At 39.7% G+C, this 14552-nt stretch overlaps 1 protein-coding gene across 2 annotated transcripts in view; it reads right to left on the bottom strand.

The window, feature by feature from the left end:
* The window catches only part of IPO11 (importin 11), a 211150-nt gene extending 198340 nt beyond the window's left edge, over window positions 1-12810 (bottom strand). Inside the window, exon 1 of one of the 2 annotated variants that reach the window (XM_036279398.1) lies at window positions 12646-12810. The gene's annotated coding sequence lies outside the window, so the exon portion shown is untranslated. Of the gene's footprint in view, window positions 1-7546; window positions 7558-12645 lie in introns of those variants that run through there. The other variant, XM_036279399.1, reaches the window with a different exon arrangement.
* Between the last annotated feature and the right edge of the window lie 1742 nt (window positions 12811-14552).

Genomic DNA, 14552 nt, shown 5'->3' with positions numbered 1-14552 from the left:
GGTTTCTCTCTCTCTCTCCCTTCCTCTCTCTCCCTCCCACTCTATCTGCACAAAAAATGGAAAAATATCCTCGGGTGAGGATAAAAAAAAAAAAAAAGAATGTGGGCCCATGGGCCAAAGAGTCACGGGTTCAATTTTGGTCAAGGGCATGTACCTATGTTACAGATTTGATCCCTGGACCCGATCGTGGTCTCTCTCTCATAGATGTTTCTCTCTCTCTCTTTCCCCCTCCCTCCCACTCTAAAAATCAATGGAGCCCTAGCCGGTTTGGCTCAGAGGTTAGAGCATCAGCCAAAGGACCAAAAGAGAGTTGTGGGTATGATTCTAGTCAAGGACATGTACCTCGGTTGCAGTTGGGTCCCCGGCCCTGGTCAGAGTCGTGTGGCAGGCAACCAATCGATGTTTCTCTCACACATCGATGTTTCTCTCTCTCTTTCCCTCACACTATTTCTGAAGATAAATGGAAAAGTATCCTCAGGTGAGGATTAAAAAATAAAATAAAATAATAATAAAATTCAGTACAACCACCATAGTTTGTTTAAAACAAAAACAGTAGTTTTAAATAGTTAAGTCTGAGAAAAATAAAACCAACTAAAAAGTTCTAATTTATTACTTTCCTTTAAGCTTCACATATACACAATACACTTCCATCATATAAAAGGAAAACAACATAGTATTTGTTAGAATATAGTGTCTATAATTTCATTTCTTTTTTAGTTTTAGTTACATATTTTACTATTACTATTTTCAATATTATTTTGTATTAGTTTCAGGTGCACAGCATAGTTTAAATTCATTTCTGACAGTTTCCACACCAACTTGTTTCTTTACCGGATAACCCACTACTAGATCTACTATTCCTAAGAATGTAAAAATAAACTGAGTAATCTGCAGTGCCACCTGATGGTAAGAAGTACATGCTACACCTCAAAGAGTATACGTATTCCAAGCATCCTTTTCCCTTCAAGGACAGAGAAACAGGATGACAATGGAATTCTCAGTCACCACTTGGCCAGGACAACCATCTAGAAATACAGCAAAGATTTTCAGGGTCCAAGAAGTTAGATCAATAAATGCTGCTAAAGAACTCCTGAGGGAAAGAAACGAATGGGAGCCTAAAGAGTAATGTAACACAAAACAGATGGGATTCAAAACATGAAAATGAAATCCTCACCACAAGGCAAGACATGACAAGCAAAAAACTTCCTTACAGCACTGTCTCTACTTCTGTAGTTAAATACCGAATCATTAAAAATACTCTACATAGCCCTGGCCAGTTTGGCTCAGCGGTTAGAGCATCCGCCTGCGGTCCTGAGAGACCCGGGTTCGGTTCCCGCTAAGGGCACGTACCTCGGTTGCAGTTTGTCCCCGGCCCTGGTTGGTCGTGCGGGTGGCAGCCACTCGATGTGTCCCTTTCACATCGATGTTTCCTTCTCTCTCTCTTCCTCTCTCTCCCTCTCACTCTATCTGTACAAAAAATGGAAAAATGTCCTCGGATGAGGATTAAAAAGAAAAAAAAAAAAAAAAATACTCTACATAAAAAGACAATGTGGTCTGAACGGTGTGGCTCAGTGGTTGAGCGTAGGTAGACCCATGCCCCAAGAGGTCACCAGTTCGATTCCCAGTCAGGACACATGCCCAGGTTGTGAGCCAAATCCCAGAGGGGGGCATGCAAGAGGCAGCCAATCAATGTTCTCTCTCATCGATGTTTCTATCTCTCTCTCTCACTTCCTCTCTCTCTAACATCAATAAAGAAAAAATAATTAAAAAGACAATGTACCCTGGCCGGTTTGGCTCAGTGGATAAAGCGTCGGCCTGCGGTCCAGAGAGACCCGGGTTCAGTTCCCGCTAAGGGCAAGTACCTCGGTTGCAGTTTGTCCCCGGCCCTGGTTGGTCGTGCGGGTGGCAGCCACTCGATGTGTTCCTTTCACATCAATGTTTCTCTCTCTCCCTCCCTCTCTCTCTCTCTCTCTCTCCTCTTCCTCTCTCTCCCTCCCACTCTATCTGTACAAAAAAATGGAAAAGTGTCCTCGGGTGAGGATTAAAAAAAAAAAAAAGACAATGTGAGATGAAGACCTGAATGTGTTTTGAGCTTTACACAAACTAATTATAATTGAATTTAAGAAAATGTAATAATGGAAGCAATGTTGTAGCATAAAGGAGACTGAGAAACTAGAACAAGAACAGGCAGAGTAATATTAGGAAAAGGATGAAATCACTGGATGAAAAAAGAATTGCAGTATTCCACATTTAAGAGAAGAACAGCCCTGGCCAGTTTGGCTCAGCGGTTAGAGCGTCAGCCCGCGGTCCAGAGAGACCGGGGTTCAGTTCCTGCTAAGGGCACGTACCTCAGTTGCAGTTTGTCCCCGGCCCTGGCTGGGCCTTGTGGGTGGCAACCACTCAGTGTGTCCCTTTCACGTCGATGTTTCTCTCTCTCTCTCTCCTCCCAATGTATCTAAACAAAAAATGGAAAAAGGTCCTCAGGGGAGGATAAAAAAAAAAAGAGAGAGAAGAACAAATATGGCCAAATACAATCCATCAAGAAAATGACATTAATAACTTAAAAGCTCCATTTTACCTCCAGGGAAGAACAGGTATTGGGCAAATAAAAGTTAGAGAGTAGCCTTTTAGTAAAATGTATACGCAATATAGTATTTACCATGTACTACTGAAGCACAGGGATTAGAGAAGACGTTATTTTTTTCCAAAGATGGTTAAATTCCTGCAAGTCAACTCATGCCCAAAGCCCAAGTCTATAAAAAAAAAAAAAAAAAGAATAGGAGGCAGAAAACATACTCTTGAAGAATTATGAATAGGAAACATTACAATATCGCTAAACTGCCTGGAGTCAAACCCAAACTAGAGAAAGACAATGTGTCCAAGACAAAAAAGAAATTAATTTCTATGAAGACCAAGGAAGAGTTCAAAGATAATCAAAATAGAAAAGCTATCATATTAGAAAGTTTAAAGAAAGCAACATTTCATCATTTTGAGAAATCAAATTCTTAGTGCAGCTAGCCAAAAAAAGTTACACTGAATCTGAGCAAGCTTCTAGACTGCTACCAATGGTAGTTGGAGGGGAAATGGGTAGAGGTAAGATGAAATAAGCCAGTCAGAGAAAAACAAATACCATATGATACCACTTACATGTGGAATCTAAAGAACAAAATAAACAAACGTAACTGAAACAGATTTATATAGAGAGAACAAAGTGATGGAGGCCAGAAGGAAGAGGTGTTCAGGGGCAAGGCAAAATAAGGTGATGGGATTAAGAAGTTGCAATTTGGTAGTTACAAAATAGGCATGGGATGTAGGTAAAACATAGGGGATATAGTTAACAATATTGTAGTAATTGTAGTGGGCACCTGAATTATAGAGGGAACACTTTGTAACCTGTACAAATGTCTAGCTGCTGTTCTGCACATCTGAAACTAACACAAAATAGTATTGACTTAAAACTGTAAAAAAAAACAAAAAAAAACTTTAAAGCCAATAAAAATGTATATGTTCTTTAAGTCCACTGCAAGAAACTTATTCTACATGTGTACTCTTACCAATATACAAAAATATAAGCAAAAAGATGTATATCACAGCACTGAAGAGCAAAAAACAAATATTTATACATACAACTTAAATACCCACAGGTTAAATAAAATGTTAGAAATAACCAAAAGAAGTAAGAGTGACAATGAGCTGATAATTGTTAAAGCTGGGTAGTGGATAGACAGGGGTTCAGCAGACAATTCTGTCTACTTTTGTGTCTGTTTTTGAAAATGGTAGCTAATAGGCCATGATGCAAAGGTTACTAATGTTGCTGTTCACCACTGACATCACCTCCCCTGGAAATGTGTAACTGCACTAGATAATAAAGCACTCCTTCCTCCACTCTACTGTTCTACCTAGTACATACTTCAACTATTACATCTATTTCCTTATTTACTTGTGTTGCAGCTACAAAATCATGAGCTGCATAAAGGCAAGAATTTTTGTCTTATTCATCTAGATATGCCAGCACCCAGTACAGTGTCAGGGATATAGCAAATGCTCAGTCAATGTTTGATAAACTAAACAAAGCAATAATGTTATTGTGATTTCTAACAGTGGAAAACTGCCTTTTAGAAAAAGTGAAACAGAAATATGTCAAAGAAACAATAATCTTTCTGAAGGAACAAGAATTATATCACAGTAAAAAAAAGAAATAGCTAGCCCTGGCTGGTGTGGCTCAGCAGTTAGAGCATCAGCCTGAGGATCAAAGCGTGGAGGGTTTGATTCCTGGTCAAGAGCACATACCTTGGTTGTAGGCTTGATCCCTGGCCCCAGCCGTGCAGGAGGAGCCCAATCAATGTGTCTCTCTCACATTGATGTTTCTCTCTCTCTCCCTCCCACTCTATTTAAAAATATCAATGGAAAAGTATCTTTGAGTGAGGATTTAAAAAAGAAAGAAAGAAAACTGTCTACAAAAGATACAATAATAAACAGTATATGCTGAATGGCTAAAAAAGATGATGAAGAAATAAGTGAATAAACAGTCAATTCAGTATCTTCCTCTACTGAAATGGGGCATATCAAGACAACAAAATTTAACAATACTTTTCACTGGGAATATCTGATGCCTTTTCTAATCCTGTGCTCTCCAATCAGCTTTCTGGTATTTACTTGGTTTATCATTAGACGTTTCTACTTTCATTCGTTCAACAAATATTTATTGAACACCTACAAATGTCAGACATTATTCCAGGCACATGAGGTACATCAATAAACCACACAAAAAAAAATCCCTGCCCTATGGAATATGCAGGCATACCTCAGAAATATTGCAGGTTCAGACTTTGTAAAAACGCTCAAGATTCCGAATTAAAAAAACAGCAGCAACAACAAAAATGTAGATCAACCAAAGGAAATAATTTAAAAAAAAATTTAAAAATTAAAAAAAAGAAAAGAAATATTGCAGGTTCAGTTCTAGACCACTACAATAAAGCAAGTCATAATCTTTTTGATGGTGGAGGGTCTTGCCTTTGATTTGTATTTAAAAAATAAAAAAGTAACACCTGTGAAGTGCAGCAAGGCAAGTCATAATAAAATGAGGTGTGCCTGTACTACAGTGGGGGCAGGGGGAAATGTATGGGTTAATTATATACTATGTAAGAAGGCAGTACACAGAGCCAGGGGGCAGCTGGGAAAGAAGTTCCATCCAATAAACTCAACTATTTGTGTCTCACTCAGGAGTTTTTAGTGAAATGACAGTATAAGTGTCTTCGTATACACGAGAGTCCCCCCTGACTGAACACTTCTTAATAGGAAAAGTTAAGGAGTTTATCCTAAATAATAGTGACCCCTGTACCAGCAGAGTGCCAGTGGTGAGGCCCCAACTAGTGTCATCATCAACCTCTTTGAAACAAAAAAAATACATATTTGTATAAAAACTTCTAAAGAACAGCAATTATGCTTATTGGTTTTCAAGTTCCTTCTCTGGTATAAAACAAAGAAATAGGAAGGAAAGCTTGATTTTGAGCCAAATACGTGTGTGTGTGTGTGTGTGTGTGTGTGTGTGTGTGTGTGTTATGACCAGAGTAATAGCACAGCCTAAATTTAATAAACTATAACCAATCAGATTTATGTTTAGTCAAAACCTTTTGCTAAATGTTAAAGGATCATCAGTCCTGTCCTAATATATACATCTTTGACTGGTAGTTTCCAATTACCAGCCTGGGACATCACTATCAGTAACTCAGTCTTAGAAGAATATCACTGTTTTGAGAGTTTAGTCTCAGGAGTCACTGCATTCATAAACATTACTTCATTAAAACATGTATAGGCTGTATGCCCAGTAATGGTCCCACAATTAGAAACTACTCTACATTAAAACATTTTGAATCATTAAAAAAATTTTTCTATTACCATGAAAGTATACATTATGGTTCTCTAAACAGTAAATATATCTAATTTAAGCATTTTGTTTTACTGACCAAGAAACTATGTCCCAGAATGGTTAAGGAGATAAACTGCAACTTCTCTAAGATCACAGGTTCACTAGTAACATTTCCAAAACCTAGAATTCAAGTCTCCTGTTCTAACCCAACATTCTCTACTGGCTACAAAATTTTTCTTTTTGAACATAGTGCTGTCCATTGATACCTCAAATGAAATTAACTGTTTCTTGGGTTGGTTTTATTTTAGCTTTGGACCTAAGAACCAAAATATGGCATCAAGATTGTAGTTTATCTTCCTGATAAATTATACTACATCAAAACTGAAGACCAAAATTAACAGAGTCAATGAAAACACCATATACAAAGTTAACAAGGTGAAGATTAGGAGAAAAAAATTTAAATGACTGAAACAGACAAAGGATCATTATACAGAATACACAAGAAACCCTTGTGAATCAATACAAGAAATACAAAAAAAAAACTGGACAAAGGACATAGATAATTCACAGATGGAAAAAGCTAAATGATTAATAAATATCAGAAGAGATACTACCTCACTGGTTATCAGGAATCTCTTAAAAATTGAGATATTACTTTATAATCATTTACCTGGCAAAAATTACAAATTCCAGAAATATTCAGTGCTGGCAAGAATGTATAGAAATGGAAACCCTTATGCATTGTGGCTAGGAGCATAAATTGGTACAACCACCCTGGAAAGCAATTTTGCCATTGCTAATGATATTAAGTGTGTGTGTGTGTATGTGTATGTGTCCTATGACCAAGTTATATCCTGTGACCCAGCAGTTCCACACTCGGTGCTAAAACCAAAGAAACTCCTGCACAGGTGTATAAGGAGACAAAGATAAGGGTGTTCATCTGTAGTAGAATCGATATGTAAAATGTATCTTGCCTTTCCCTTGCATTTGTTCCCTCTAGCTGGAAAACTCCTGCCTCCAGATAACTGCATGTCTTGCTCTTTAACCTTAATGCACTCTCTGCTCAAGTTGTCAACTAATTAGTTTTCCTTGACTTCTCAAACTAAAATAGCTCACCCTTCAGCCGTGGATGGTTTTGCTCAGGGATTAGAGCTTCAGCCTGTAGATCAAAGAGTCTCGGCTTCGATTTCTAGTCAAGGGCATGTACCTCAGTTGCAGGTTTGAGCCCTGGCCCTGATTGCTTAGGAAGCAACCTTCCAATCAATGTGTCTCTCTCATATCAATGTTTCTCTCCCCTCTTCCCCTGCCCTACTCTATCTCGGGTGAGGATAAAAAATAAACAAATAAAATAAAATAAAATAGCTCACCCTTCAACCCAGAATCTCCCTGGTCTAGATATACTTCTTAATTTTTGTAAATAACACTTTTAACTATCTGACATTCTAATATATATGTGTTTATTGTCTAGACTCCCATTTAGAATTTAAGGTCCAGAGACCACGGATCTGTTCAAAGGCATATCACTAGAATCTAGAACAGTAACTGGCACATATGAAAAATGATGAATATTTGTTAAATAAATGAATTCAATGACTAAATACCAATCTCTGCTTCCAGTTGTGTAAAGGCACAAAAATGAATCCAAGTCTCTGACTTTTCAAGCCCACTCGCTCTAACCTCCAGAGTCCATTGCATCTTTTCAACTCTGGTAATTCAGCTTGCATTCAACAATGAAACAGCTTCTACTGGCAGGCACTACTCTGACAATAAGAGTAAGAGAGTCTCTGCATTCAAGTCTAGAAAGCAAAAAAAAGACAATTACAATATAGTATAAGAACTATAATAAGCTGTTAAGGAAAAATGTAACAGGCCTAACTCACCATATGAAGGTTGGGGAAGGCTTCCTAGGAGGGATCAAGATAGTATTTGTGCTGAGTAGGACTTATCCTGGGGAGCACAACATGAGTGTTTGTCAGACAGTTGTATATTCTAGAAGACACACAACATATAAATGTCTTAATTTTAAAAAGCATCCTAAGCCTTTTGAAGAATTGTAAATGTTTAGCATGACAGAAAAATAAGAGGCAGGAAACAGCAGAAGGTGAAGGTGAAAGCAAAAGCAAGCAAGGCCCAAATCACTAAGGTTCTTATTTCCCAGGCTCGGTAGTTTGGATTTAAATCTGAAACTGCATAAGTAGACTGCAGAACAGCACAATCTGCCTACAGAAAAATGAAAGGTGGAAAAGGACGGTAATGCATTTTTGGAAGCAAGGAAATTATTTAGAAGGTTTACACAAACGTCTGGAAAATAATGATAACCTGAACCAAGGTAGTAACCACAGAGAAAAGGTAGATGAAGTACAACAAGATTTGATAAATAATTAGATTGTTAAACAGGGGGAGGGAAGGATTAAGATTTTACACATCTCCAACTAAGTGTTACATGAAGGATCATAGGAAGGAGGAAGAGAAGTAACTTCAGAAAGGGTGAGATATATAATTTCTTTTTAAATATACTTTTTATTGATTTTTTTTTTTTTTTTAGAGAGAGGAAGGGAGAGAGAGAGAAACATTGATGTGAGAAACATCAATCTGCTGCCTCCTGCACGCCCCCCACTGGGATGGAGCCCACAACCCAGGCATGTGCCCTTGGGACTTGAATTGGGACTTCTCAGTCCATAGGAGGACGATTCAATCCACTGAACCACACTGGCCAGGTAGACATAATATAATTTTTAACATGAGTTTAAGGTAGCTTAAGACAACAACAGTATGTCTGAGTTAAACAGTGATATGTACTAAAGAGACTAAAGGTGTGCGAGTCATCAAAATAGAGATAACAGTTGAAGTCATCAGGTATAAGACCATTCAAGGAAATCAGGAGAGGCAGAAGATAGTACCTCAAGTAAAACAAATATCTCAATGGTCAGAGAAGACAGAAAAATAAACCAAGGAAAGACTGGTCAAGACATAAGAGAAAAATAAGGAGACTATAGTGTTGCATTTTAAAGTCCTAGTCAAAATATCAAGTGATTTAAAAGATTCCAGTACATTTCTAAACAAAGAGATCAATGGTGACCGTCACCCCCATTAAATTCAGTAACTGCAGTGGATTGCCAGACTTCAATATATGGGGGGGGGGGGTAATAAGTGGAGAAAATAAATATAGACAACTTTCAAGAAATTTAAAGAAATAATTACTACAGATGAAACTGAAGATGAATCTAGAGTGAGGAAAGTGTATTTAAGATGACTGTATTTAAATCCTGATAAGTTAGTGTCAGTCCATAGTAAAACAGGAATTAACCAAGTGTCATGGACCAAATTCCATTTCCCCAAAATTCATATGTTGGAGCCCTCATCCCAGTATCCTTAGTATTAGAGATAAAATTTCTGAAGAAGTGATTAAGTTAAAATGAGGCCATCATCCAACAGGGCTGGTGTTCTAATATTTTCTTTTTTTTAAAGATACCAGTGTACAAAGGTATGACCATGTAAAGGCAGAATGAGGGTCTCCATCTGTAAATCAAGAAGCGAGGCCTCAGAGGAAACCAATCCCATTGGAACCTTTATCTTAGACTTCAAGCCTCCCTAACTGTAAGAAAATAAATTTCTGTTGTTTAAGTCACCCTATCTGAACTATTTTGTCATGGCAACCCTAGCAAACTAATATACCAAGGAAACATTGTCACTGAGAAAAAAAAACTCAGAGCACAATAAGATATGGACAGATAGAGGAAGACATGTTTGTGGGTGAAACCGGGCAAAAAGCAATGAAGTTCTCACCAATGTCTTTCATTTCCTCTGTGAAGTAGAAAGCAACATTATCCGGGGAAAAGTAAAAAGGGAAGGAGATGGGAGGAAACAGAAGTAGTTACTGAAGACACACAAAATTATTGGCTGGGCTGCCTGCCTATCATTCAATAAATGTTTGTTGTTGAATAAATGCTTTAGTTCAGTTTTAATAATCTGGCAGTAACTAGCAAATGAAAAGCACTAGAATGAGTCAGAACCTGGGTTTTAAATCTAGATTTATGTGACCTCATACAAGTCACTTACCTTGCTGGGCCTTAGTTTCTACAACCAGATATATCACACTAAATAATCAGCATAAGTTCATCTAAAATTGCCCTGGCCGGTTTGGCTCAGCGGTTAGAGCGTCGGCCTGCGGTCCTGAGAGACCTGGGTTCGGTTCCCGCTAAGGGGGCGTACCTCAGTTGCAGTTTGTCCCCGGCCCTGGTCGGTTGTGCGGGTGGCAGCCACTCGATGTGCTCCTTTCACATCGATGTTTCTCTCTCTCTCTCTGTTCCTCTCTCTCCCTCCCACTCTACCTGAACAAAAAATGGAAAAATGTCCTCGGGTGAGGATGAAAAAAAAAAAAGATCATCTAAAATTAAAATAAATGATGCTGCCCTGGCTGGTTTGGCTCAGTGGTAGAGTGTCGGCCCAAAGACCAATGAGTCGTGGGTTTGATTCCAGCCAAGAGCACATACCTCAATTGTGGGTAATCCTCGGCCCTGGTCGGGGTCGTGCGGGAGGCAACCAGTAGATGTGTCCCTCTCACGTCAATGTTTCTCTCTCTCTCTCCCTTTCTCTCCCTCTATCTCCCCTCTATCTGAAGATAAATAGAAAAATATCTTCGGGTGAGGATTAAAAAAATAATAATAAAATAAACGATGCTTATAATTTTAATGCAGTTTTATGCATGACCTCAGTTTCTTTACCAACAAAAGTAGTGTGTCTCAAACTTTTAAGTACATTCATATCGCCCCAGGTGATGTGGCTCAGTGGATTGAGCATCATCCCATGGACTGAGAGGTCCAGGTTCAATTCCCCATCAGGTTCAATGCTCGGGTTGCTTGCTCCATCCCTAGTAGGGTGCGTGAAGAAAGCCGTTCGATGTTTTTATCTCTCCCTCCCTTCCTCTCTCTCTAAAAAAAATCAATAAAAACATATTTTTTTTTTAAAAGCACATTCTTATGTACAGAGCTCGTTAAAATGCAGATTATGATTCAGTAAATCTGGGGGTAAGGGCAAGATTGTGCATTTTTAACAAGTTCTCAGGTGAGTCACAAGAATGTAGAATACTGATCTAGTTCAAGCTCTACAAAGCTTATAATTGCAAGCTTATCTGTAATCAGCCTGATATTTAGAAAATCAAACAAAGGCACTCCAGACTCACACCTGCACTAAGTGTGCCTTGCTATTTCCTGAAACGGTCCCCATTCGGTACAGATAGAAAAAGAAAGGAATGAATACTATTGCCAGCAACAATACGAAATTAAGAAAAGCCCAAGATTAAATACAAACACACATACATATACATACATACAACACAAAGATTAAAATCTATCTAATCAAACATATTATCTCCAAAAATATAATTTTTTTTTTCCCTGAGAAAATACACGTATTTATCTTTGGAAGAACTTTTAGCATCTCGGCCTGTATTATTTTGCCTTCTGGTTTAATCTGAATGCAAACCCATTCACAATATCACATAACCTAGAGAGTTTTATATTAATTACCAAGTAATCTTCCCATATTTGTTTAGAACCTCCAATCATACTACCATAACCAAAAATTCATTTTTGGTGAGAATTATCTTCTGCTTTAGGAAGTCTAACTAGGACAGGGCAGTCCAGCTGCCCTAGAGCTATAACATATAGCCACAAAACATTGCTATAATTAAACTGTTTCTACTATTCCCTGTGCTAGGTGAGGTGGGGGGAGAGGGGATATTCCACAACCCTATCACTGCCAATAAGGAGAGATTTTCATTTTAATTTCATAGAAGTCTTCCTCAGTGACTAAAGATGTAAGAAAAGGTATCATGCAATGAATGTCTTATATTATTGAGTCACTCTGTCCTTAACTTGAAAACTTTGTACTAAGAAGAGGTTTGAAATAACATGAAAATGGAGGAGTGAACTCCCTTTCCAAGGGAAAAAAAAAGGTAAGGCTGCAAAATGCTCTTCCTTAATCCCTTCTGGAGAATAACCAAATTTCAAGGACACTACTGCACTACAAGTGAGCTCCTTTAAAGTGTGGTGGGAAGGGATTGTCAATTGCAATGTTGGCACTCCCAGAAAATTTGCCAGTCCTAGCTGTTTAGTCAAGTCATTCGAAATAATACTTCCCTCAATCACCAAGTCACACAAAAAACGAAAGAAAATGACAAATGCAATGGACCTCAAATAGTTTTCCTGAATCACAAAGATCCCCAGATATAAAGCTGCAGAAGTCGCTGAGCTTGAGCATTGGCAGCCATACCTCAGCAAGCAGGTCCTCTCTAAAAATGTGTAACTTCCTTCACTTGTTCATTAAGAGCTACCAAGGGTCTAATGTTTAATTAAGGCTTTCCCAGCATTGCTCTTTGCAGCAGTGTCGTGTGTGCAATGACAATATACAGTGGTTTTATACCAAAGACGACCACGGTCTCTAGCCCTCAAGGGCAAATGCACCACCCTCGCCCGCAACCGCAGCCACAATGGGCACCCTACGCTCTCCTTATCTTGGCACCCAATGTCTGCCTTCCTGCACCCCGATTCCTCCGTGACCATGCTTCCCACCCTGGTCTGACTGGGACAGCCCCGAGCTCCCACAGGTTCCTAGGGTTACGCGAAGAGCCAAGCCTGCAGGCCCTCGCCGCGCCACTGCTATCCCTCATCTCCCAGTAGCTCCACGTTCCTCCCTGGTCACACCGGTCTCCGCTGCCCAACCCACTCCTCCCTTCCACTCGCGTGCGCCCTGGGCCTCTCAGGCCAGGGCCTCACCTCTTGGTTCGGTCCGGAATAACCCGGCTCTCCCGCTTCCACTCCCCAGCACGAATCAGCGTCGGCTGGTCCGGCGCCCCACGCTTCCAGTCCACACGCCGCCGCCTACTGATGCCGAAAGCCGCTTCTAGGAACGCGCCATGTTCAGCGTCGCAGCTCCAAACGTTGCGGGCGCTCGAATACTGCGTCACAGATTCCCACAGCGCGTAGAAGAGGCAAAGACAGGAGGTGATAGGACAACAGAGGAAGAGGAGGGAGGGGCTTTCTCTTCGAAACCGAAGGCGCCGGTCGTCTAAAAATCAGCAGTATGCGCTTGCGCAGTATAGAGAGCCGGGAGTCTGGACTCAGCGGGGTCTGTAACCATAGAAACCATAGGTCCGGGTTGTCCTGCTCAGGGAAATAACAGTTGTCTCCTCGGTTGTTTGAAGTTAAAATCAGAAACATTTTCCTTTCCTTATTCTAGATATCAGCTGCTTAACTGCATTGCTTTACGGGACTGTCTCTGCAAAGAAGAGTTATTAAAATAATTCTGTCATCAGTCAACCCTCCAACGAATATTTATTTTTTTAAGGTCCTATACTTCTTGGGCGCTCTATTCCAGAACGATAGCAAGGGTGGAAAGATTAAAAAGGAAGTCCAGTTCTCCCTGCTTATGCTACTATCTAGCTTAGTGACCTAAGTTTTCTTTTCTTTAGAATGAAGTTGTGAGGAAATAGTTGAGTGTTCATAAAGATTAATAATAGATAACATTTATTGAGCATTTAGTATATGCCAAATACAGTCCTAAAATGTTTACATAAATCATGTATTTTAATCCTCATATCAACCCTATGAGGTGCTTTTTTTTGTTTGTTTAATCCTCACCCAAGGACATTTTTCCATTTTATGTTCAGATAGAGTGGGAGGGGGAGAGAGAGAGAGAGAAGCATCAATGTGAAAAGGACACATCAAGTGGCCGCCACCCCCACGACCCAACCAGGGCCAGGGACAAACTGCAACCAAGGTACGTGCCCTTAGCGGGAACCGAACCCCGTCTCTTTGGACCGCAGGCCAACGCTCTAACCGCTGAGCCAAACCGGCCAGGGCTGAGGTGCTTTTTATTATGCCCATTTTACAGATAAAGAAACTAAAGCACAGAGAAGTCAGGTAACCTAACTAAGGTCACACAGCTAGTAAATGGCAATGTTTTGAACCAGACAATCATAAGTTCTGCAATATAAAGATGTTCATCACACAGGGCTGTTTTTATTTACTTATTTATTTTCATCCTACCCACACAGGGCTGTTTTTAAAAGTAAATATACAAAATTCACCTAAATGTCCAAGAAAGAAATGATTAAATCATGGAGCATACATATGTAATAAAATACAAGTTGGCCATTAAAAATTATGTGGCCCTGGCCGGTTTGGCTCAGTGGTTGGAGCGTCGGCCTGTGGTCCTGAGAGGCCCGGGTTCGGTTCCTGCTGAGGGCGCGTACCTGGGTTGCAGTTTGTCCCCGGCCCTGGTCAGTTGTGCGGGTGGCAGCCACTCGATGTGTTCCTTTCGCATCAATGTTTCTCTCTCTCTCTCTGTTCCTCTCTCTCCCTCCCACTCTACCTGAACAAAAAATGGAAAAATGTCCTCGGGTGAGGATTAAAAAAAAATTATGTGAACATGCTCAGCCGATGTGGCTCAATAATTGAGCACTGACCCCATGCACCAAGAGGTTGCCAGTTCAATTACCAGTCAGGGCATGTGGAGGGCATGCCAGGCGATGTTCTCTCTCGTCAATGTTTCTATCTCTCTTCCTTCTTCTTTCTAAAATCAATAAAGAAAAAAAAATTATAAAAATTGTGTGGATATGTATTTGTTGACATGTTAACACATTCACAATGTATTGGGGAAACAGGAGGTTATATTTGGGATG

This window comes from Molossus molossus, unplaced genomic scaffold (assembly GCF_014108415.1).
Source record: "Molossus molossus isolate mMolMol1 unplaced genomic scaffold, mMolMol1.p scaffold_m16_p_3, whole genome shotgun sequence".
Classification (NCBI taxonomy): Eukaryota; Metazoa; Chordata; class Mammalia; order Chiroptera; family Molossidae; genus Molossus; species Molossus molossus.
The sequence above is the reverse complement of the archived record's forward strand: the minus strand, read 5'-3'. Positions and strand labels throughout refer to the sequence as shown.